The sequence below is a fragment of the Xyrauchen texanus genome, chromosome 16 (genome assembly GCF_025860055.1).
Source record: "Xyrauchen texanus isolate HMW12.3.18 chromosome 16, RBS_HiC_50CHRs, whole genome shotgun sequence".
Classification (NCBI taxonomy): domain Eukaryota; kingdom Metazoa; phylum Chordata; class Actinopteri; order Cypriniformes; family Catostomidae; genus Xyrauchen; species Xyrauchen texanus.
In genome coordinates, this window is record NC_068291.1 from 31,312,933 (window position 1) to 31,336,245 (window position 23,313).

General features: G+C 41.5%; 1 protein-coding gene across 1 annotated transcript in view; it reads right to left on the reverse strand.

Annotated features, from left to right (window-relative positions):
- The window catches only part of ikzf5 (IKAROS family zinc finger 5), an 89,205-nt gene extending 66,349 nt beyond the window's left edge, over nt 1-22,856 (reverse strand). Inside the window, exon 1 of the mRNA XM_052144912.1 lies at nt 22,762-22,856. The gene's annotated coding sequence lies outside the window, so the exon portion shown is untranslated. The remainder of the gene's footprint in view (nt 1-22,761) is intronic.
- Nucleotides 22,857-23,313: the final 457 nt, after the last annotated feature.

The following is a 23,313-nucleotide window of genomic DNA, read 5'->3' on the forward strand; positions in this document are numbered from 1 at the left end:
CAAGATGCTAGCTAACAGATTGGAGATTAAAATTATACCAAGTTTGCCTCATTGTAAATGAACACTAAAAACATATATGAAAATAAACTTTACTTTTTTTCTTTTTACTTCTGCTGCAATGTTTTCTCTACACAGTGTTGATATGGCAACAAGTAAACAAATGAAGTTTTGCCTTACCAGTGTGTGTGTGAAACGTGTGTTACAACTAATCCTGCATTAGTTTGTGCCCCAATCTCACTAATAATCTTTCTTGGTTCAGTACCTGATGTTAAGGGGAGGGACCATTATAAACATATAGAAACATGCTGTAGTTTCTCTGTTAAGCTCACTAGGGGAAGTTTCTCAATGACGTCATATCCACTTATAACAGTGTAAAAAGCGCCCCAATGATTTAGTGAAAAATATTTTGTATTTTATATACGGAACGTCATTACATGCATTTCATTACTCCCCAGCCATTGTCAATTTGACTCTTCCACAACAATCCACAACAAAGTCGTAATTCACTCTCAAATGAAATCATTACTAAAGCATTTAAATAAAATATTGTTGCTATACTTTTATTACATTGAACCTCATTAGTTTTCATCGTGTCTTGTTACCTTAATGTAAGAAATGACATCATGATGTTTGGTCACAAGACATGCTGAAAACCAAAAATATTCCTTGGAAAAAAATAAAGTCATATGGGTTTGGAACAATATTAGGTTGAGTAAATAATTGCAGAGTTTAAATTTTAATTTTAATTTTAGGTTAAAACATACCTTTAACAGGATCAGGCAGAATTTTTGATAATATGTTCATCATTTTCTGTGACTATTTCAATATTAGCAATGAATAATGATGTCATAGAGGGTTGCACTTGTAAAGATTAGTGGTGGCAACATTGTTATGCACAGTTTTCCCTTGCCACGTAGAGCACAGAGAGAAAATTAGAGGGGGTGACACAGAGTGCATGTGCTGAAGGTAGATGAGGTCTTTGCTTTTTGCCCGATTATAGCTCATCAAGAGAAGGAACTTATTGTACTGGCAAAATAAGCAAGGCATGTAAAAAAAAAAAAAAAAGGAGGCAAGCTTTGTTATGAGGACCATTTAGTGACACCTACCAAACCCAGCCACTCTAGACTCCCTCTAGCCGATTATTTTCAGCTGTGGAACAAAGACTGGTGCTATTAAAGACTGTTAATTAAATCCTGCGCCTGTCTAATGCTTTTACACCTACACTTCAGTGGGCTCTCTCTTTATGCTATTCAGATAACTCCGCACCATTTCCTTCTCTCGGCAGTCTTTAGAAAAGAGCAAGTCACAATGAATGTTAACAGGAATGAAAGACCCCGCAGCGACATTAATGGTGATTTTAGCCCATAGAGTACTACGCTAATGGTTAGCGCTAATTACAGCGGTATCCTGGGCCATCAAAAAAGAGAGAGATCGATATGTAACAGAAGAGTAACTTTCGTACATGTGGCTCAGGACTACGTCACCTTCAGAATACAAGACATCATTACACGAAAAGGGTGTGGAACCAATAGTTAGCTGAATAAGGAGATGATGTGCCTGTCATAGATAGGTTAGTGTGTGTGTGCGCGCGCGCGTGTGTGTGTTTGTGAGTAGAGAGAGAGAGAGAGAGAGAGAGAGAGAGAGAGAGAGAGAGAGAGAGAGAGAGAGGAATGACATAGAGGTAAATCATCCTTTATGGACAATATTTTTTGCATTTCTTCTTATTTTTTATGATTTTAACTAGAATCATAGAATCCATAACAGGTTTTAAGTGTTATATTATTTAATGCATATTTTTTTCCATTGTTAATGACATATTATAGGACATTTTTTTAAAGTCTGCTAAGGATTAGAATTATAAAATAGTTTAATAAGTTGTATGGTTACACAGACATTACAGAAAGACAAATCACCAGCTAGATAGATATGTAAGGCAGACTGTCCCATACAGTAGATGGTCTGATGAACCATCAGATAGACAGAGAGTAGGGCTGAATAATTTGGACAAAAAAAAAAAAAAAAACTTGAATTGCGATTATTTAAAAAAATTAAATAATTATAATGCAATTTGAACTGACAAATGTTTCCTTTTGAACAAAATGAAGTCATGGGCAAATATGATCTACTGCCAATAGAAATACTGTTCAAGAAATGGTGTTCACACTTGAGTCCTATAAAAAAAATACAAAATACAGTGAAACATAGAAGGGAAACACCATCACATTGTATCTGTTCACTCTGTACCTGCTTTTGTTCACTTTGTGAAAAAGTAATGTATATGTTAAACGCTTTGAAAATTGGAAGGGGTCTTTGACATCATGTACCGAGGGTACCTAAGCAGTTTGGAGACAGCACCACATAGTGGTCAAAATGCTTAGTCAATTTAAACAAAACCTTTGTTGTATTATATACTTCCTTATATCTCAAGTCTTATGAAATTGGCAGAGATACATTTCTAAATGAATTTCTTATATTATTTTTTATTTAAAACCTGCTGCTCTCAGCTTGGAATGTCTCTTTGACGCTTTTGAGCTGTGTCAACTTAATGGCCCAGTGTTTAATGCATTGGAGTTCAAAAGGCTGTGATTTCGAGTCCAGGAAAGAGAAGTTTTAAAATTTGTACGTCTGTTGATCTCAGAGTCTTCATATTGTGCTTACTATAATGCAGACTGTACTTTACTGTGACTGTACTTTACCTGATTCAATTTAAATATATATATATATATATATATATATATATATATATATATATATATATATCATTTTCAACATCAGCCATATAATCTCTCTTCCATTTGGAATTTTAAGAAAATTAATGTATATTCTAGACACTTTGTCCGTTTCGAATGAAAATTGGAAGTGGTCTTCCACGTCATGTTCTGAGGGTACCTAAGCAGTTTTGAGACAATGCCAGATAGTGGTCAACATGCTTAGTCAATTTAAACAATCCTTTTAATGTGTCAGTGCTTCCTTATTCTAAGTTTTCTGAAATTTGCAGAGTATAATTTATACTTAAACGCATCGCCATAATCAAACACTAGATTTAACTTCTGTTATATGAAGTTGATGTTGATACTATAGAAATTCTGCCGCAGATCAATGACATCTCGGATCATTACCTCATCTCTTGTGTGCTGAGATCAACTAATGTTACTCAATCTACACCATGCTATCGTTCAGGTAGAACTATTCTTTTGACCACTAAAGATAGCTTCACTAATAATCTTCCAGATCTAACTCGTACACTCAGTAAATCCCAAAGCCTAGAACAACTTAATGAAATAACAAAAAACATAAATACAGTCATCTCCTGCACTATTGATAGTGTCCCCCCCCCCCCCTCGATTAAAGAAATTTAAAGAAAAAACCATGCACCATGGTACAATGATCACAATAATGTTCTCAAGTGAGCAGCTCACAAAATGGAGTGCAAGTGGAAGAATATAAAATTAGAGGTATTTTGCGGTGCATGGAAGGATAGTGTCTCTAGCCATAGACAGGCCAAAAAAGCTGCCAGGTCAGCATATTTGAGAAAACTCACAAAAATACTAGGCGTTTATTCAGTACTGTTGCTAACTTGGTTAGGAATAAAGCCTCAACAGAATCAGATATTCCATCACAGCACAAGTAATGACTTCATGAATTTCTTTACTGATAAAATTGTCCCCGTACCTCAGAAAAAGTGTCTCATAATTTCCCTCACGTGCAACTTCAATCCTTAGCTCAATGTTGTCAAGAGCTAACAAAACTTGTCAAAACATCAAAAGTCACAACATTATGTTAGATCCATTACCAACCAAGCTCTTAAAAGAGGTATTCCCTGTCATCTCAGAACCTCTTCTCAATATTATTAACTCCTCACTATCCTTAGGACATGTCCCAAGAAACTTTAAAATGGCAGTTATCAAACCGCTTATTAAGAAGCCACAACTTGATCCTGGAGAACTGGCTAATTGTAGACCGATTTCAAATCTCCTGTTTATGTCGAAAATACTAGAAACGGTAGTATCCTCCAAAATATGTCTATTTGTACAGAGAAATAGTATATATGAACAATTTCAGTCAGGATTTAGGCCTCATCACAATACAGAGACTGCACTTATCAGAGTTACAAATGACTTGCTCTTATCATCTGATCACGGCTGCATTTCACTTCTTGTTAGATCTTAGTGCTGCATTTGACATGATAGATCATGACATTCTCTTGAATAGGCTAGAGAATTATGATTGTGAAAGGCCCTATACAAATAAAAATGACTTGACTTGTATTTATGTTATTATTTTTTGTTTAAAACCTTCGGCTCTCAGCTTGGAATGTCTCTTTTGCATTGTAATACAGGTCAAAAGCTTTTTTTTATTTGTACTTCAGATGATCTCAGAGTCTTCATATTGTGCTTACTATAATGCAAACTGTACTTTATTGTGTAATTCCAACTTCAATAAAAAAAAATAAGAATGAAAAATAAGCTGTAACTATTTTCTCAGAAATAATTGTATACTCTCAACCTAGAATGTCTCTTTGAGGTCAGTCAGACTTATTGATTGTGTAGAGCAGTGATTAAAGCTCTGGACTTCAGTTCAAAGAACTGGGTGAAACCTGGTTTGCTACCCGCCTCAGCTGGTATAAACGTTGTGACTCTGTTGTGTTGGAACTCTTTGAATTGTGCTTAGGGAATGGCTTTAGGGCTTGGCCCCGATCATTGCTGCTTGCTAAGAACTAAGAGTTAAGAAATTACTATGGAAATACACTCAATGAGCACTTCTTTGAACAACTGAACACCTAATTATCCATGTGATTAACCATGACACATGTTCCCATTTTATTTGTCAAATACATAAGTTATGCACATGAAGTGTAGAAAACAGGCACCTTATTGTCATCTTTTTTCAACCTCACAAGAGTGATTGCTCATTTAGTTCTTTACTTTCCAGGCTTGTGCAGGAGCTGTTACGTCAATAGTTTCAGACTGGGAAAAACAAGTCAATTTCATGCATTTAGAAGACTGGCAAAAAAAATCAGTCACCCCAAGAGAAAACTTTTTGCATTCTCAAAATTCAAAACATCATTTTATTCAAATATAATTATTTCCAATTGAGGGCATCCCCAGATATCCTTAAATGGAGAATTTAGCTCACTTCTGTGGACAATTTTGTCCCCAAACTTAGCTAAGCAAACACACGCACACAACACATTCTCACACAGCCTGATTCACTTGCACCGCACACACCTGTACAAGTAAAATTATCTCTGACTGACTGGATGATTGGACCAGCAATATCCTGCTGGCTCCTGCTTCTCCTCCCCTTCCCCTCATCAACCCCCCCCCCGTTGTAGTGGCAAGTCACTTTACGAAACAACTCCGCCCACCCCCAGAGTGACAAGGCCCCTTTGTCGCCTCTCGTCTGGTCCTGGGACACGAGCTGAGCGACCCTGTCTTATATGTCTCTGAATGTAGGACACGCACCAGCCATCACTCATATTTTCAAAGGAGGACAGAGAAACAGGGAAAGAGAGAAAGAAAAGGATGGGTGATGCATATCTGCTCCCCATATAATGACCCTTTCATGAGAGTTTCAGGGTTCCCTGATATTATGTGATGACAGTGTGTGGTTAAACAAACCCAGTGACCTTTGAACGCACACACAAACTCACATACAAATCCTGCTGCAGACTGTGGCCTAGAGCAAGCCACGCAACTGCTAAGGTGCATGCATGATATTATTCTTTGATTAATTATTTTAAAATGATCTGCTTACCATGAACTTTGAAGTGACCGAAAGTCATTAACTAGCAATGAGAGTAGACCTTTATCACAGTCTCCATGTCATCACATCCAGCTCCAAATAGTAGCATAATCAAATTCTGCCTATTGTTCTATCAATGGATTATCGCCAGTTTTTATAAATAAAGCTAACTTAGACGCACTTGACAATAAACATAAACAGTTTAAACTCTTAGGTTGATTTTACTAAACTATGTGTGTCATATATTCCATTTTAATGTGCAACTGTATCTGAGCGAGACAATTATCAGGGCAAAGTGTTTCTGAGGAGCTGCACGCTGTTCAGTTTACTCTCAGAGGATGAATGTGCTTAACTCTAGTTTGAAGAGACCATGTTTAAACCCAATCTTTCCTTTGATGTTATTGTTTTCTCTATTGCAGTATGTTAATCTCTAGTTTATATTTTAAATATAATGCAGTTGTAAACTGATATTTTCATCTCTATTTTTTTTACATATTTATTTACATTACTTTTCCAATTTCACAATTGTAATTCCTCTCGCTGTACACAGTTGGTCACCAGTGAACTCTTCTAAAATCATCACACTCAAACCACGAGGCTATAACTCCACATTTACAACTATTAAACCAGTAGTTCCCCTTCTGTCGCTCTCTCCACGTTGTGTCGGAGAAGCGACACTAGGGGTCTCTCTTGAGCGCCGATATTCACCTCTGACCTATTGAAAAGGGCCAATGAGAGTTGGCAGTCAGTATTTGCATACCCCGCCCCCGCATACGGGTATTTAAGCGGGGCAAATACGGAAGTTTAGTCAGAAAAAAAGCTGATGGTCTGTCTGCAGTTTGCTGCGAGTTACACACCACTCAAACGTTCCTGTTTCCTCTGACGATCTGCATGCTGTTGGATCTTGACAGCGCACAACAGCGACTTTCTCCTTCAAGCATTGCACGACGTGTATTGTTGCCCCTGAGCGCTTCGACAGCGCAGACACACACATTGTGTATTTAAAAGAGCAATTTCTATTAAAAGAGTAATTTCTCTAAAAGAGCAAAACACAGCGGTGTTGAACGTCCTTTTCAGGATGCGTCTTTTTCAAGATGCCCTTCCATCCCTGTGTTGTTCCTGGATACGGTAGAGTGCTCTCCGCTTCAGACGGCCACAGACGCTGTCTCGTGTTTTTGGCCGCGATCACACCGAGGCAGCGTTTGTGGATGGCTCATGTTCTCACTGCGAGAACATGACCATGACCACGTTGCGGTCGCGGCTTGCTTTCAACAGAGAGCAAGCCACCCCAGCTGTACCCCGCATTGCTCCTTCTTCCCACGGGATTGAGGACGATGCGGTTGGCGCTGGGGGCGATTTGGGGGTGGCAGCGGGTGCAGTTTCGCCGGGTAGCCCCCCGCAAACCTCCCGTTCCCCGACACGCTCGCTGGTCCCCGTCTACGCTCGCTGCGATAGCGGCTCGCCTCACGGCCCGGCTGTCTATCCTCCCGAGCCCGAAGCAGATGAGCTCGCTGCTGCATCGGAGAGTGTGATGTCTGATGCCGAGGACTCCCCTGGACTGCCGCCTTCGGGCCAGCAGGCCCAGGCTGAGGCTGACGCTCAGATGTCTGACATGCTTTCCCGGGCCGCCGTGAGCGTGGGGTTGGATTGGAACCCTCCATCCTCCCCACAGCCTTCACGGTTGGATGACTGGTTCCTGGGGGCAGCGCGCCGTTCGCGGCCTCGCATCCCCCCGGTCCCGTTTTTCCCGGAGGTGCATGACGAGCTGACGTCTACATGGAGAGCCCCGCTCTCCGCTCGTCTAGGGCAGACCCTGCGCATTTACCTGGACCACACACAGAGCACTAGACGCTCTGAGCAGCTCTTTGTCTGCTTTGGGGGACGGCAGAAAGGGAATGCCGTCTCCAAACAGAGGCCATCACACTGGCTTATCACACCCAGGCCGTGCCCCTACCCTTGCGGGTCCGAGCTCACTCAACAAGGGGTGTTGCGTCCTTGTGGGCACTGGCCAAGGGCACCTCCCTAGCAGACATCTGTAGAGCCACGGGTTGGGCAACACCCAACACAAGGTTTTACAACCTCCGCGTTGAGTCGGTTGCGTCTCGTGTTTTGTCAGGTCCGAGCCCGTAGAACTCGGTAACACGTAGACCGACCGGCCGGGTGGATCGCTTGCGCCCAGCGCCCTTTTCCTGACGTCAAGGTAAAGTAGTGCGCCTTCTTCCCAGGGCGCCCCACTCCAAGTCGGGACACTGGTCGATTCCACCCCAGCCCTCCGGGTCCGCGGTTCAGCGGAGGAACTCGCCGACCCAAGCCACTGCGGGTACCCTGATGGCTACCCTGTACTGGTATAGGTGCTCCACAGGTAAGGCCTCCTGCTCGGACTCCCCCTGTGTGTAATTCCACGGTTCTGTCCCCTTACGAGCGGACCTCAGAAAAATCCTGACTTAACTTCCGTATTTGCCCCGCTTAAATACCCGTATGCAGGGGCGGGGTATGCAAATACTGACTGCCAACTCTCATTGGCCCTTTTCAATAGGTCAGAGGTGAATATCGGCGCTCAAGAGAGACCCCTAGTGTCGCTTCTCTGACACAACGTGTCGTTCCCTCCCTCGGGGAATGGAGGTTACATACGTAACCAAGCGTTTTCTGTAATCCAACTCTGGGATGGAAATATTTTAATAAAATTTTTTAATAGGTGTTATAACATACCTGGAGTTTATATTAAAAAGCAAGTACACGAAAGCAATGAGATCATTATAATTGCTCGTAATCGGCACAATCTTCAGTTGTAATGTGTTGCCCCTGTCTTGTTCTAATGATATTTAATGTGCTGTATACTCTTGTTTGTATGTTCCCTTTACAAAAAGCTTCACTTTGATGCTGCGCTACTAAGCGCTACAGGGAACAACTCTAGCTGTGAACCGAGCTGATATAGTGTGTGTAACACGTCAATGAACATTGACTGGAATTTATAGCCTCGGCTGATGTAATCATTAGATGCACCTGTGGCCAGGCTATAAATGGATACGTCACCAGGTGTCGTCAGAAACTCTTTTTTCAGAGCGATTCTGTTTCTGTGTGTTTCACAAACCCTGTCAAAACTTTCTTTCCTCTGTTAGGAGTTAGAATCAGTTAGGCAGTATGCAGTGAACGTTGTTCTCTTTGTTCTCTTTTTTCTTCTCCTGTTTAGAAAATATTTTATATATATATATATATATATATATATATATATATATCTAAAAAAAAGAACGAAAAAAGAGAGAATGACTGAAAGCCGCAAACGGTGCTTGTTCCCCTCTTCTTGCTCTATAGCTGAAGAGGACACACATCAGTTTTTGCTCTGTTTGTTTGGGGGTGCGAGCATGCTGCTCTCGCGTTGCAGCAGGGCGGGTGCGAGCACTGCGATTTGCGTTAACAGGCAGAGTGCTTCGTGCTCGCCTCGCTTGCTTCCGGGAGTCAGCACTCACGAAAAAAAAATAAAAAAATAAAGATCGTTCGTGGGGCTCTTGCATGGATTTGGCTGAGGAGCAAGAGACGGGTTGATCCCTTTCTCTCACTCTCTCCCCAAACCCAGCTGGTCCTTCACATGATCTCGAAGCGCGTTCCGACGCTTCTTCGGATCATGAGGAGGATCGCGATTCTCTTCCCGCCTCCGAGCTTTCCGTCCGCGATAAAAAAAAATCTACGGAGGAATTGCCGGATTTATTTTTTTGTAAAAACAAAAAACTCAATCTCCTGGTTAAAGGGGCCATGGTATGTGTTCCCCTTCCAGAGAGAGAGAGAGTTAGGTTATTACACTAAATACTTCCCGTTTCCCATGGAGGGTGAGGGGTGGCGTCTGGCTTAGATCTTAAAGCTTGAACTACCTGTGGGTGTTCAAGTCCAAGATGATGCCTGTCAAGCCGGTCTTGTCTCAAGCCCTACAACTCATTTGGCTGGTCACCATCAATCTTATGACACACTTCTATACTTCATTTAGAAGTTCTGCCACAACATGGAAAGTTCCTGAGGTTCATTTCCGGGGGCGAAGTCTTCCAGGGTCAGGTTCTTTCACTCAGCCTAGCCCTTTTTACCCGCACATTCACAATGCATGATGTAGCGCTGGCTCCCTGCGACTCTGGGGCATCTGCATTCTGAATTATGTAGACGACTGGCTGATCCTAGCGCAGTTCCAGGAACTGGCAGTTCAGCACAGGGACATCGTCTTAGCTCATCTGTTTCTCTGGGGTTGAGGCTCAACGCCAAGAAAAGCATCCTCTCTCCCACTCAGAACACTGTCTATCGGGGCATCGTATGGAGTTCAATCACAATGCGGGCACAACTGTCTCCCGCTAGTATTGAGTCCATTCAGATCACCCTGAGCAAAGTCAGGCTAGGTCAAGGTTGCACTGTTATCAGTATCAACGATTTCCAGGTCTCAGGGCGAATGCGTCCACGGTGATCCCTCTGGACCTTCTGCTCATGAGACCGTTTTTGTTGTGACCAAAAGCCAGGGGAATTCTTCCAAGGGCCAAAACCCCTAGGCTAAATAGGGTTACGCGCCTCAGGATTCGTTCCCTTTCTATGTGGTTCAGACCCCGGTTTTCTGCCTTGGGTCCCACTCTAGGTGCGTCTTGTTGTCGCAGACTGCTGAGTACAGAGGCCTCCCTGATGGGAGGGGTAGCGGCCTTAAGTGGTCGTCCAGCTTAAGGGGATAGGAGGGTCGTCAGCTCGGTTGTCACAGTCACTGTCTCGGGTTGATGGCTGTATTTCTGGCCCTGAAATACCTCCTCCTGAGGCTGCCATGTCTTGGTGCGGGTGGACAATACAGCGGTAGCCTCTTACATAAATCATCAAGGAGACCCACGTTCTTGTCAGCTGTATTTCTGACACGTTGGGTTCTCCTTAGGGCCCAGGGCAAGCTCCTGTTACTCAGGTCAGTTATATCCCTGGATGTCCGTATATGGGAGCAGATTTACGGTCCAGACAGAAAATACCAACGGGGGAGATAAGAACTCCACCCTAAGGTAGTAGTTGCCCAGAGTTCGCCAGCAGGGGTTTTTGTCTCTTACTGATAACACCGCGCTGGCCGAACAGGGCTTGGTTCTCGGAGCTAATCTCTTCCCTCTACGGCTCGCCTTGGCCGATTCCGAACAGGAAGGATCTTCTATCTCAGGCACAGGGCAATATTTCATCCCTGCCCCAAATTGTGGAATCTTTCATGTTTGGCCCCTAAGGGTACCAACTGAGGGACACAGGGCTCTCTCCTGAGGTTATCGAGACCTTTTTAAATGCCAGGCTTTTTCCACTTGGAACAAGTTTGGGTGAGATCTTAGGGCAGAAGAGGACCTCTTCGCCTCTATGAATAGTGCAATGTCTCCTCTACTTCTCCCTGAAATCACCCAGCCCCCTTGGGTCTGGACGTTAAGACACATACATGACCCAGAATGCGTCTGTATGCATTTCTTTCCCCGGTTTTTCTGCTCCCGGGAGTCTTGGCAATGTTCACCAGCAAGGGTCTTGCCTCCTATTAATGGCGCTGCGCTGGCCGAACAGGATATGTTTCTCAGAGTTAATTCCTCTCCTCGATGGCTTGCCTTGGGCGATTCCGAACAGGGAGGACCTTCTCATCCTTGGCCCGAATTGTGAAACCTTTCATGTCTGGCCCCTAAGGGTACCGAATGAGGTTCACAGGGTTTTCTCTTGAGGTTATCGAGACCATTTCAAGTGCTAGGGCTCCCTCCACTTGGAACTGATCTGGGTAGATTTTACAGGGCAGAAGAGGACCTCTTTGCCTCTGTTGATAGCGCAATGTCTCCTCTACTCCTCCCCGAGTCGCCCAGCAACCCCATGGAGGGGCTGATCGTAGTAACGCATTCATAGCACAAATGCACCTGCATGCGTTTCCATCTACTAAAGTTCTTATTACAGAACCAGCTAACTGCCAGTTTGCTTCAGTTCTGGATTTTCTGTAGAAAGAACTGTCAGCGGGCACTTGCCTCGCCACTGCCAGGTTCTATGTGGCCACTGCGGTTTGCCATGGCTTGGTGGGCGGGGTGCCCTCAAAGAGACATCCTCATTATAGCCCGGGCCTACAAGGCGCACGGTCAAGCTTCGCCAGTAGGTTTTAGGGCACACTCTACCAGAGGGCTCTCCTCCTCTAAAACACTGGCTAGAGGTCTCCCTCTGCAGCAAGTTTGTGATGCGGCAGGTTGTCCTCTCCGCACATGTTCATTAGATTTTTATAGTTTGGATGTTCTGCCACTCCGGGTTCTTATGCCCTTGAGTCGACATCTCAAACTCATGTCTGGACAAGTTTGTGATGCGGCAGGCTGGTCCTCTCCGCTCACATTCATCAGTTTTTATGACTAGTTTGTGTTGTGATAGGGTTCTCTTCGCACACATTCATCGAACTTTATGGGCTAGATGCTTTGCTACTCCGGACTCTTATGTCCTTAAGTCGACATCTCAGCCCATGCCTAAACAAGTTTGTGATGCGGCAGGTTGTCCTCTCCGCACACATTCATTGGATTTTTCTAGTTTGGATGTTCTGCACTCCGGGCTCTTATGCCCTTGAGTCGACATCTCAGCTCATGCCTGAACAGGTTTGTGATGTGGCAGGCTGGTCCTCTCCGCTCACATTCATCAGTTTTTATGACAAGTTTGTGTTGCGATAGGGTTCTCTACACACATTCATCAAACTTTATGGGTTAGATGCTTTGCTACTCCAGGCTCTTATGCCCTTGAGTCGACATCTCAGCTCATGATTGAACAAGTTTGTGATGCGGCAGGCTGGTCCTCTCCGCTCACATTCATCAGTTTTTATGACTAGTTTGTGTTGTGATAGGGTTCTCTTAGGGCACACATTCATCGAACTTTATGGGTTAGATGCTTTGCTACTCCGGGCTCTTATGCCCTTGAGTCGACATCTCAGCCCATGCCTAAACAAGTTTGTGATGCGGCAGGCTGGTCCTCTCCGCACACATTCATCAAAATTGAATGGTTTAGATGTTTATGCTACTCCGGGCTCTTATGCCCTTGAGTCGACATCTCAAGCTCATGTCTGAGACCTCTCGCGTTTTTGTGAGTACACTGCACAACCGTAGGGGACCGGACAGCCCCAAGTGCGGCGGCGTGGGTATTGCGTTCCCCGTAGCGCAGCATCAAAGTGAAGCTTTTTGTAAAGGGAATGTCTCGGGTTACATGTGTAACCCTTGTTCCCTGAAAAAAGCAGAACGAGATGCTGCGCTGCTTTGCCGCACTGGGACGTCCCAGGACTGCTCTTCAAAAAGAAGTATCTGACGACACCTGGTGACGTATCCATTTATAGCCTGGCCACAGGTGCATCTAATGATTACATCAGCCGAGGCTATAAATTCCAGTCAATGTTCATTGATGTGTTACACACCCCCCGTAGTGCTTAGCAGCGCAGCATCTCGTTCTGCTTTTTTCAGGGAACAAGGGTTACACATGTAACCCGAGACGTTCTGCCTACTCACACAGTCTCCTTTTTAAATAATAAAATGCAATGAATAGCATGACATCATTTTTCTTTGTGTCATCATTCCTGAGTAAAGATTGGAAGGCGAGGTAGGTATGTTTAGATGAAGTATATGAGATGGATTTATAGAATCCTAGAATCCTTAGAATCCTTTAGAATCCTTTATTTTGGTCACACAGATCCTCAACCACTGAGCCACCACAAGCCCCTATACTCTTTTACACAAATAACATAAGCAATACATCTCATTTGTGTTGAGACATTTTTTGGTAATGAATTAGACAAATTAAAGCTCAAGTATGTAACTTTTTCCTGTTTGAAATACTTTCTTATATCCGGCTTCATATGCAGAGACAACTATTAGTAAGCCATTCATTGGTTAATTTTCTCGAAACTGTAAAAAATGTTGTCTCTTTGGAGCTATAAAAATTCCTGTTTGTTTTTAGCGACCCACCCCAACAACTTTACTTAACCAATGGCATAAGTTGGGGACAAGACTATCTGACTGTTTGAACAAAAGCAGACAAGGGGCTTAATCAGAAAGCTGTTTTGAAAACACTGCTTATTTTTGCAATCCTGTTCCTGGAGCTATATTTTAACAGAAATTACATCTTTCAGAAACTTCATCTTTGAAGTTGTTCAGTAAAAGTGCAAAGATTATTACCCAGACCACAGATACTAACAGGCATTTGTACATCTTTTTCTGAAGGAGCTTTTGTTCACTTTTAGCTTTCTCTACTCATTGTTCTACAGAGCTATGCTTCAAATTCTTATTTCTGTTATTGGGAGTACAATGACCCATGAGAATCAAACAAATGAGAGGAGAGAACATTATTACATTTCCATATAAATGACAAGTGCGCATGTGATGCACGCAAGTGTCCAGCTTCACAAAGCGATTTGTTTTCATCTTGATGCTCCAGTATTTTTCAAAGCACTTTGCCTCAAGCTCCATAAATTATATGAACAAAACACACTAAATAGACCTGATATTCGCACCATTGTGCCTCTGATACCAAGCTAATAGATTCGCCAGTATCGAAACACTTGAGGTTTGGAGGAGGTCAGGGCAACATGACAGTTGGAGCTGTGGCGAAGTCCTTTGGTGGCTGAGATGAGTTTGTTTGTTTTGTGTTGTTCTGTATATGCTCTGTTCGCCTCCTCCTCTCTTCGTTGAGGGGGTCTAATGAAAATTAGGATGCTCCACACCTGCCCTGAGGTTAATAACTCTATCTGAGCTGCAGATGGGACTATATACAAAGCCTGGAGAGAAATATTTGGTTAGGGACACATTCAATTTTATGACAGTATTCTTGATGTTTTTAAAAGCATGTCTATGTTGTGTCGACTCTGTATGTGAAACCGATCTACCCTTTAAACGTACATTATTATATTCCATGAGAAAGTTATTGTTTGAGAGAAACCAAAATAGTGCAGATTTCCAGAGCATGATTCAAAGCTTCGAGAATTATTTTGTTGTTTGGTGAGTCCATTAACATGGTGCAAGGAGTTCCTCTGATATTTTAGTTTGAAAATTGGACTGGCTGATTGAAGATGGGCCCCTTAGCCAGGTATCAGTTTAGTAAGCCTTGGACATTAGTTCAGAACCATTTGGTGTGTTGTGAGAGCTGAGCAGGTCAGCACTCTGAAGTTTTCAATGGACTGCAGATCCTTCTGGTTGATGGATTCCATTGATGGATCTTAGAGCCTCTGGTCCTTCCATCAATATACCCGCCAACAGATACCTCCCCATCCAGATCTCTGATCTTCTGTGAGGCCCAAAGAGCTTCAGTCCATGATAAAAAAAAAAAAATAATCCAGTTGCCATTCAAGGAGATGGCATCAGGACATAAAAACCTCTCTTTTTACTAGAAGTACTCTCAAGTCTGCCTAGAGCGTTGTGGTATTGATGTAGCAAACTAAATTTGAGTCAATCTTGCCTCAGAAAAATGGATGGAAGACCTGTTAATGCGTTTCAAGTGGACGTCATGAAGAACAGAGAAGAAATGAAAGGATATTAAGATGAGACACAGAGCAGAGGGCAGATAACGCAAGAACAGACACCTCTGAAAAGGACTAAGAATGACAAATGTAGTTCACTGATCGCTAATAATGGTGGTAAAAGGAAAAAATGTTCGAACATTAGCAAATGAAGTCTCTGATGCTTGCACTTGAGACATAAAAGTAGTCACACTCTTGGATCAAACACACAACGCCACTGCAGCTAAAATGCTAAACAGCAGATGAACTAATGAAAAAAAAAAACTGCCTAGAAACATACTCTGAGAGCAAAGCTGTGCTTAATAGACACCATCATCGGTGGTGACTACATTCTACATCCATTCCTTGTCAAAAGAGGTCACACATTTTAATCTCTTCCAATTAGCACATTAAACACCACCCCTAAGTGCTACAAAGCCACACAGGCAATGAACCTGGAGCAAACGAGCCAGCTGATTTAATTGGTAATTAACGAGTGGTCTAAAGTGCTAGCAGGCACCAGAATTGTAATTCAAAACAAGAGAAAATTAATCACCCTAATTATTCAGGAGGAATGCATTCATTAGCATAATTAAGGCGGGTAGGATTAAAGTTCACTCCGGCACAGGGGCAGCAGCTTAGTCTATCACAAACAGCGATATGCTTGATCAGTTACTTTATTGTATTATTATTATTATTATTAAATAACTTAGATCTTTATTTATAGTCCAAGCAGCTTTAAAGCTTGTGGAAAGTTTTGTAAGTTGACAACCAAATGATTGATGGGAATTGTGCCTAAAAATAAAGGCACCTTATTGAACAAATGAATGAACATTACACTTATATAGCACTATTCTGACACTACACTCAAAGCACTTTAAAAAGATAACAGGGGATTCTCCTCAACCACCAGTGTGTAGTAACATCCTGGATGATGTGATGGCAGTCATAGTGAGCCAGTATGCTCAGCACACACCAGCTGTTGGAGAATAGAGTGATAGAGTCAATTCATGGATGGCCATGATTGATCAGGGACCACAGAGAATCAGGACCTCGGCTTAACGTTTAATCTGAAGGATTAGTGTCTCCACTATACCAGGGCATTAGAACCCACACGGATGTAGGCATGAGCACTCCCAACTGGACAAACTAACACCTCTTCCAGCAGCAAATTTACTTTTTCCCAAGGAGATCTTCCATACAGGTTCTGACATGGCTCAACCCTGCTTAGCTTCAGTGGGCAACCAGTCTAGACCTACATGGTGAGATGGCTGCTGGTATATACACAGTATATGTATCTGAAAATATTCTATTTACATTTGTGCATTTAGCTTTTATCCAAAGTAACTTACAGTGCATTCAAGATACACATTTTGTCAGTTTGTGTGTTCCATGGAAATCACACCCACGACTTTGGAATTGCTACTCAACCAGTTGAGCTAAAGAAACATAGTCTAATTTATACAATGGAATAAAACTTAATTGTTTTCTCCAGAATTAACTAAAGCACCATAGACTAACGAAGCCTGTGTTTATTCTATGCACAGTTTCGTTTTAAAATTAGTTAGTTGAGGGTGACATCACTGAAGGTTGTCAACATTTGGTTGTATGGCACTAGAAGTAGACCGAAATATCGGTTTTACTGATTAATCTGTACTGATATGCAAAAACTAATGCCGATAGTTCCCAATATTTTTTTATTATTATTCCTCCCTGTTCCTCTGTGGCCAGCACTATTAGATAATCAAGCAATCTAAATTGAAGCAGGGGCAAAATTTGACTGTATGGAAATGTGCTTCATCAGAACATACATGGTGTCTCCAATGTGTCTCTTCATATCTTGTGAAAAATAATAAACACTATTCCTCATTAAACCTAAATCTTGTGAAATATATGTACAAACTCTTCATCTGGTGAATCTATAGGCTATAAAAAGCTTAATTTGGTAAATACTTAAAGGGTCACAGCACCCCCCTGTTACAGCACAGTTGCACACTCACCACATTTTTAAAAGATGCACTCAAAGTGGGTGTGATCCGCAGCAGAGTGAGAGGAGAAGGGGGAGTGAACCCAACAACTGTCCCAACAACTGTCTGATCCAGTCACTCAGCTTTATTTTAATAATGCAGTTAAAAGTAAAGGGGGGGTGGACTTGCATCACAGTACTGTCCACTCTCTCAACTGACTGATGGCGCTTGAGAGTTTGAGGTGCTGGCCAAACACTGTCAAAGGGTAAAGGCCACACCTTCTCATGAATAATATGGAGAACACCCATGCTGTAGAAAGCCTAAATCACGTACGTCATGACCAGTGATGTTGACTCGATGTAAATTTTGAACCCGAAAGATGAAAATAGTAGGAAAAATACATAAATGAATTAATTGAAATTAAAAATAACGAATGTTGACATTATCCGCCCTTGTGGTCAAGACACATATACCTATTAACATCTCAATAAATGTGTTGTAGTGTTTCATGACAATTTAATTGGAGCATTTTAACAGAGCCATGTCCCTGTCATTTTGAAATAAGAGTGTGTGTTTTCTTGTGTGTTTTTATCATTCTTTAAATAAAATTTAAAAACTATTGGCTGATTAATCAGTTATCTACCTTTTCCACCACCTTAGTTATTGGTATCAGCTGTTCACTATTGGTCAACCTCTAAACAACACATAAGTAGGTAAGCTGTCTCTGTTGTAACACTATTTTTACAATAGCCTTGGAGAGACTGGCTTATCAGGAATATCCCTTGTTAAAAGCTCTTCATTTGAAATAGATGTGTGTTCCGTTCTGTGAACGTAGTGAAACATTTGTCCTGGTCGACCACATTATGCCGTGGTAATTGTCGAGAATGTATCTGTTTCTTTCATGGCATCTGTTGCCTGAGTGAGGGGAACAACATAAGCATGGAAAGCTCTGGCAAATTATCTCCCTCCCAAAAGAACACCCTGATGGGTTTTATTTTAATGGCATCATTATGCACTAAATTAAAAGGTAGTGTAAATGGATCTGTAAAATTTAAATGACTTCGAAAAAGTCACATCTCTCAGGCTCCACCAGTCAAGACCATAGCCACTACTGTGCTAAATGGGGTCAAAGCTAGTGTGGAGAGAGTTAATCATACACATGAAATAATCATGAAGGAATTGGGCATACAGTTGGGTGGCAGCACACACCACAAGCCGTTCTATTTAATACACCAGCTGTTCTCAGGAACTGAATAGTTTGTTTCTAAACAAGCCATCAAGTGATGCAATAAGGCAGGAACCACAGTGCAGAAATACAGGAGGCAGAAAAGAGACCGTTCCTCACTTTATTTGAAAGAAAAAAACAAAGAATCACATTTAATCAGGTAAAATTTATATGGGCATTAAAGACGTTGTTTTAAATTTTAAATCTTTGTTGCTGTAATGCAATGTGTTAATTTCACAAAAGTACAAAATGTGCTCCAGTGGCAACATTATACAGCTTTGGCCTGTTCAGACAAATGACAAATGAAATACGATGTTGAGAGTGATCCCGTTATGGAGAAATATGAGTGTTATGGACATCAGGGGGTCACCGAGGTCATGACCCTGACTCTGACCTTGTGGCCCCTCGTCTGGACATGAACATACATTCAGGACAATAACCTTTGACCTTCCAGGTTCACAGCTTTGTCACAAACATGAAATTGATTAGCTTTAAACTGAGAGTATTAGTTTCTCACAACAGGATATTATTTTTAAAATAATTTGACATGCACAACTTGTCATTTCTTTAACTCAAGACATTTTATGAAGCGTCTGCATTCTTAAAAAAGTTACCATTTTTATACATTTTGTATGTGAACAGCAATAACATGGTGAGGCTAAATGTGTTGTGTGGAGAACATTAATTCAAATAATATTTTACCTGTACTGTGCAAACCTGCCACGCTTGATTTGCTTTGTTTTTTTTAATAATCCAGGAAACCGTGGGCATAAAGTAATCAGCTGTAGAGGGTTAGTTGTTCTTACTTCATAAAGTATATTTGTATATATAAATATAAGCAGCTGCTTTTACTTGGTCTCGCAGCCTGACCAGCTAAAAAGAAAATACCAGCCAACCAGCTTAGGCTGGTTTGTTTACATTATGTTTTCTAATACTCCAAGAATGTATCATGTATTTAATAATTAATTTTCTGGATCTCTCTTTTCTTTAAAATTTAGCAAGAAGCTGTGGCTGTTTGTCTGTCTCAATATTTATGTGAATCTATCTTTCAAACCCCCCAGCGCCCAACCCCCCCTACTTTTGTCTGGACGATGCTGCGCAGTCTGTTCTCGGCAAATCTGTCCTGCTTTATTTGCTTTGACAATAGCTTCATTAGTCGTTTTTGGCCACACAGATAAATGCGACACATTTATTTCAAAGGGAGATTTAATAGCGCCTCTTAGTTTCCGGGCATCTCTGAGAGGGATGAAGTAAATCACAATGATCCTCTTACACTTCCATTTTCTTCATTTTACAGATGGTCAATTTTAAAATTATTTGCTCCTATCTTTCTCTCGCCTTTTTTCTTTCATCTCTCCGCTCTTGAAAAATTGTCTGAGCCTTTTTCCTTAATAGTGCTGGATCGAGCTTAGGCCGCCCAGGGTCCTGATGCATTGCGGGAGGTTACGAGGAAAAAAAAAACAGATGAAAAGCACGTAAGGTGGGGAAAATATTACTTTGTGTGTGATTTCTCCCTCTCTCCCAGCCCATTCTCCTCCTAATTGACGGTGATTATTTTAATAGAGAAAAGGGTGGCTGGTATTACCGAGTGATTATGTGGAATGGACAGGGAAGGCCCTCAAGATATGGCCGGATAATGCAGGGAATGAGAGGGAGGGCAAGGCTGTGACACTCTCAAAGCCTAGATAAGCCTCCACAAAAGCCACATGTTCCAACCACCTTCTCTCTTTCTCTCGCAATCTCTCTCACTCTCCTTCAAAAGAACAGACGTTATCTGATGCATTCAGGGGACTGTCAGCTCTAATGGGCATGAACGCTTGTGGTTATGGCAGGGCGTTCAGCAGGCCTGTCTTTGATTAGGCTCAGTGTAAGATTACAATCACATCAGGACAAGACACGACACACCTCAAAAAGGGAGGACCTCTGATGATACCAACACACACAATTATATCATGGTGAATAATGCCTAAAGAAATGATATACTATCATCTGGTAACCACAGTCAGACACAACAGGGATTATTTCACTGAGCCCTACAAAAAAATAATATTTCTGATATTGTAGATATGCAGCATTAAACATTGGTAACAAATACGATAAAAAAATCGTCCTTAACATACAATATATTTGTATATACGTATTTCACTGAGCATGTGAAGAGATTTTCTATTTGGTTTTGAAAAATTTTAAAGGTATAATTTACCAGTGTTTGCTAAAATATGCATGTTTTTTTATGAATACAATGGGAATTGTACATTTTGTACATTAAAATAAATTTTATTCCTGAAAAATGAGCAGGACAAATTTATGTGTAAAATGTATGTAAAACCATTCTGAATTAAATTGTTGCATTCAGTAGGACAATTTATGCAGGAATGGATTTATGAATGATTTGCACTGAAATGTATTCTGCTTGTGTTGCATGAACAGTCCAATTCAATTACAAAGGAATTTGTTAATGTATTCTTATTATTTTTGGTCCAAAAAGTAGTGTAATGCATTACATTTAAAATTATTGTAATCAGATTACAGTTACTTACTTTCAATTAATTGAATAACATGTATATAGAATCAAATGTTTCTTTTGTTGTTTTTGATAAATAACTGACTGTAGAGAACAAAAATTATATTAAAAGAGATGTTATTAACCAACAAATGTTTTTGCTTGGATATAGTCTTTGGACAAACATTACACAGAAAAAGTTAAAACTTTTACTGTCAGCACCCAGTGAAAAGAGCTCGGTGCTGGACTTCTTTGCCACTATATCACTCAAACATTGGTGAGTGAAATCTAAAGAATTACAAGCCACTGGCTATTCACAGGGGGAAATGGGAAGTATTTACGCACTTCTGATTGTTGGGGATTGCAGAGAGAAACAAAGAGAGATCTTGGCATTTTAAGAATCGACATTGGGATCGTACAAATGAAGATTAAGTAGAAAATCAATATTTTTGCCCAGCCCTAAATCTAATCACGTGAGAGAGGTCCAGCATGTCTGTGAGAGAAACCGTGAATCCTTCTGGATCAGTTTGTCTATTTCGTGCCTCATAGAAGCATCTCTGACTGCACTGAAAATATCAAAATATATCACGATACATGGATCTAAGTATCGATAACAATATCAATATTCGATTATATCGACCTAGGCCTAAAAGAAATATAGATACACATTTTATCTCTAAAGTTTTCTACAGACCACCTAGAAACCACTTGAGGTGCCCTGTTTTAAAATCCCTGTTCAGGAAAAATATTTGGTTTGCTGTATGTGATAAAAGGCTAGAGCGCAAGACTCGACCCAATGGTTGACCCCTCTGGTCTACTTAATTAAATGACAATCCTAATATTATTACATAGTATATGTGAATAGAAATAGACGGGGAGTTAGGAATAGTGGAGGGATGCCAGAAGGATTGTCATGGGTGTGGGGTAAGCAGCTGTTACAATGTCTTGTGATTTACAGGATTACATGAGCATGCTCCTCTCTGTCTTTCTTTAGAAAGAATGACTATATTTTAGATCTCACCTGCAGTACAGAAACCAAAAATTGGCTCTGTCTATGCCAGGCTGGTCCTAGTACTGGACCAGCCCTAAACCGCTAACAGTCTGTCATCAAACTTAGTGAGTCCCCAAGTCAATGCAAGAAACTGGAAAATGAAATGGCCTGTCAAAGCAACACACACACTGGATTTTACAGGGTGAATTTTAAGTGTGTTCATTACAAATGAATCAATGGTAAGTCACACAGAACAGGGAGACCTGTACCTGTCAGTCACATTAATCAATGTACAAACACACACATGCACACACAAAAGCCTGAGGCAGGTTTCACCTGGTTCCTGGTGCTTCTGATACTCTGGAGAAGACTGGGGTGCGTTCCACAAACAAAATCAGCTCTGAGTGTCCAGAGGGGTCAGAATATCAGCACCACATCCATTATAAAGCACACAAATAGATTAATACACCAAACAAGACCAACAAACACCATCATTCACCCTCTGGATACCCTCTACCAGCTGACACAGCCAAGGTTGTGTTTCAAACACAATGATGAATGGTGTGTGTTTTCGTGTGCATTTTTGTGTATGTCTGTTTAAATGTGCATGCGTGTGTGTTACAACAACCACAGAGGAAATATGGAGACATAAAAACAACATTATAGCAAGTTGCACATTTTTGTCATCAGTCTCTACTGTCCTGTAAACCAAGCCCAAACACATGCCCCAGTTTCTCCCCCAAACCTCCTTGTGGTGTCCGGGGAACTCCAAATTACCACATTCATTACATTCCTTTCTCCACAAAAATCCAACTGCAAACAACAAAGGATTAAATACCATGTCAGGTAAGCTATGGCAGGTAAACTCACCTGGCTTCAACAAGGATTATTTTTCATTTCATCCTATTTTTTATCCTTTCCATCCTGAATTCTTGGCCGCCAGGCCCATGGAAGTAATACAATCCAGTGGAGGGTGGGGCTGAATGAGCTCTCTGGAGCTGCCGGGGTCTGACGATGTTTCTACGGCTGCCAGGGAATTTCTGAATGAAGACAACATCCAGACAGACTCATATCTGCTGCTAGACAACACAAGCTTCGCATTTCACCTCTATTGTGTTAAAGCTATTTTTTAAGGTTTGCAAACAGCTCAAAAACAAATTGGAGATGAGATGAAGCAGAGTAAATTTAGAGGGGTGTGTGTATAGACAACATAATTGAACTTTCTAAGGGTTCACCAAGTTCTTCAGCTCTCTCGTTCCCAGTCAAATATGATACTTGTTTACTTGGATGTCCAACAGACTGGGAATTTTTAGGCATGATGTGTCAAGCACACAAAAACAAAACACACACACACACACACACACATGCACGCACGTACAAACACACACACACACACACACACACACACACACACACACACAC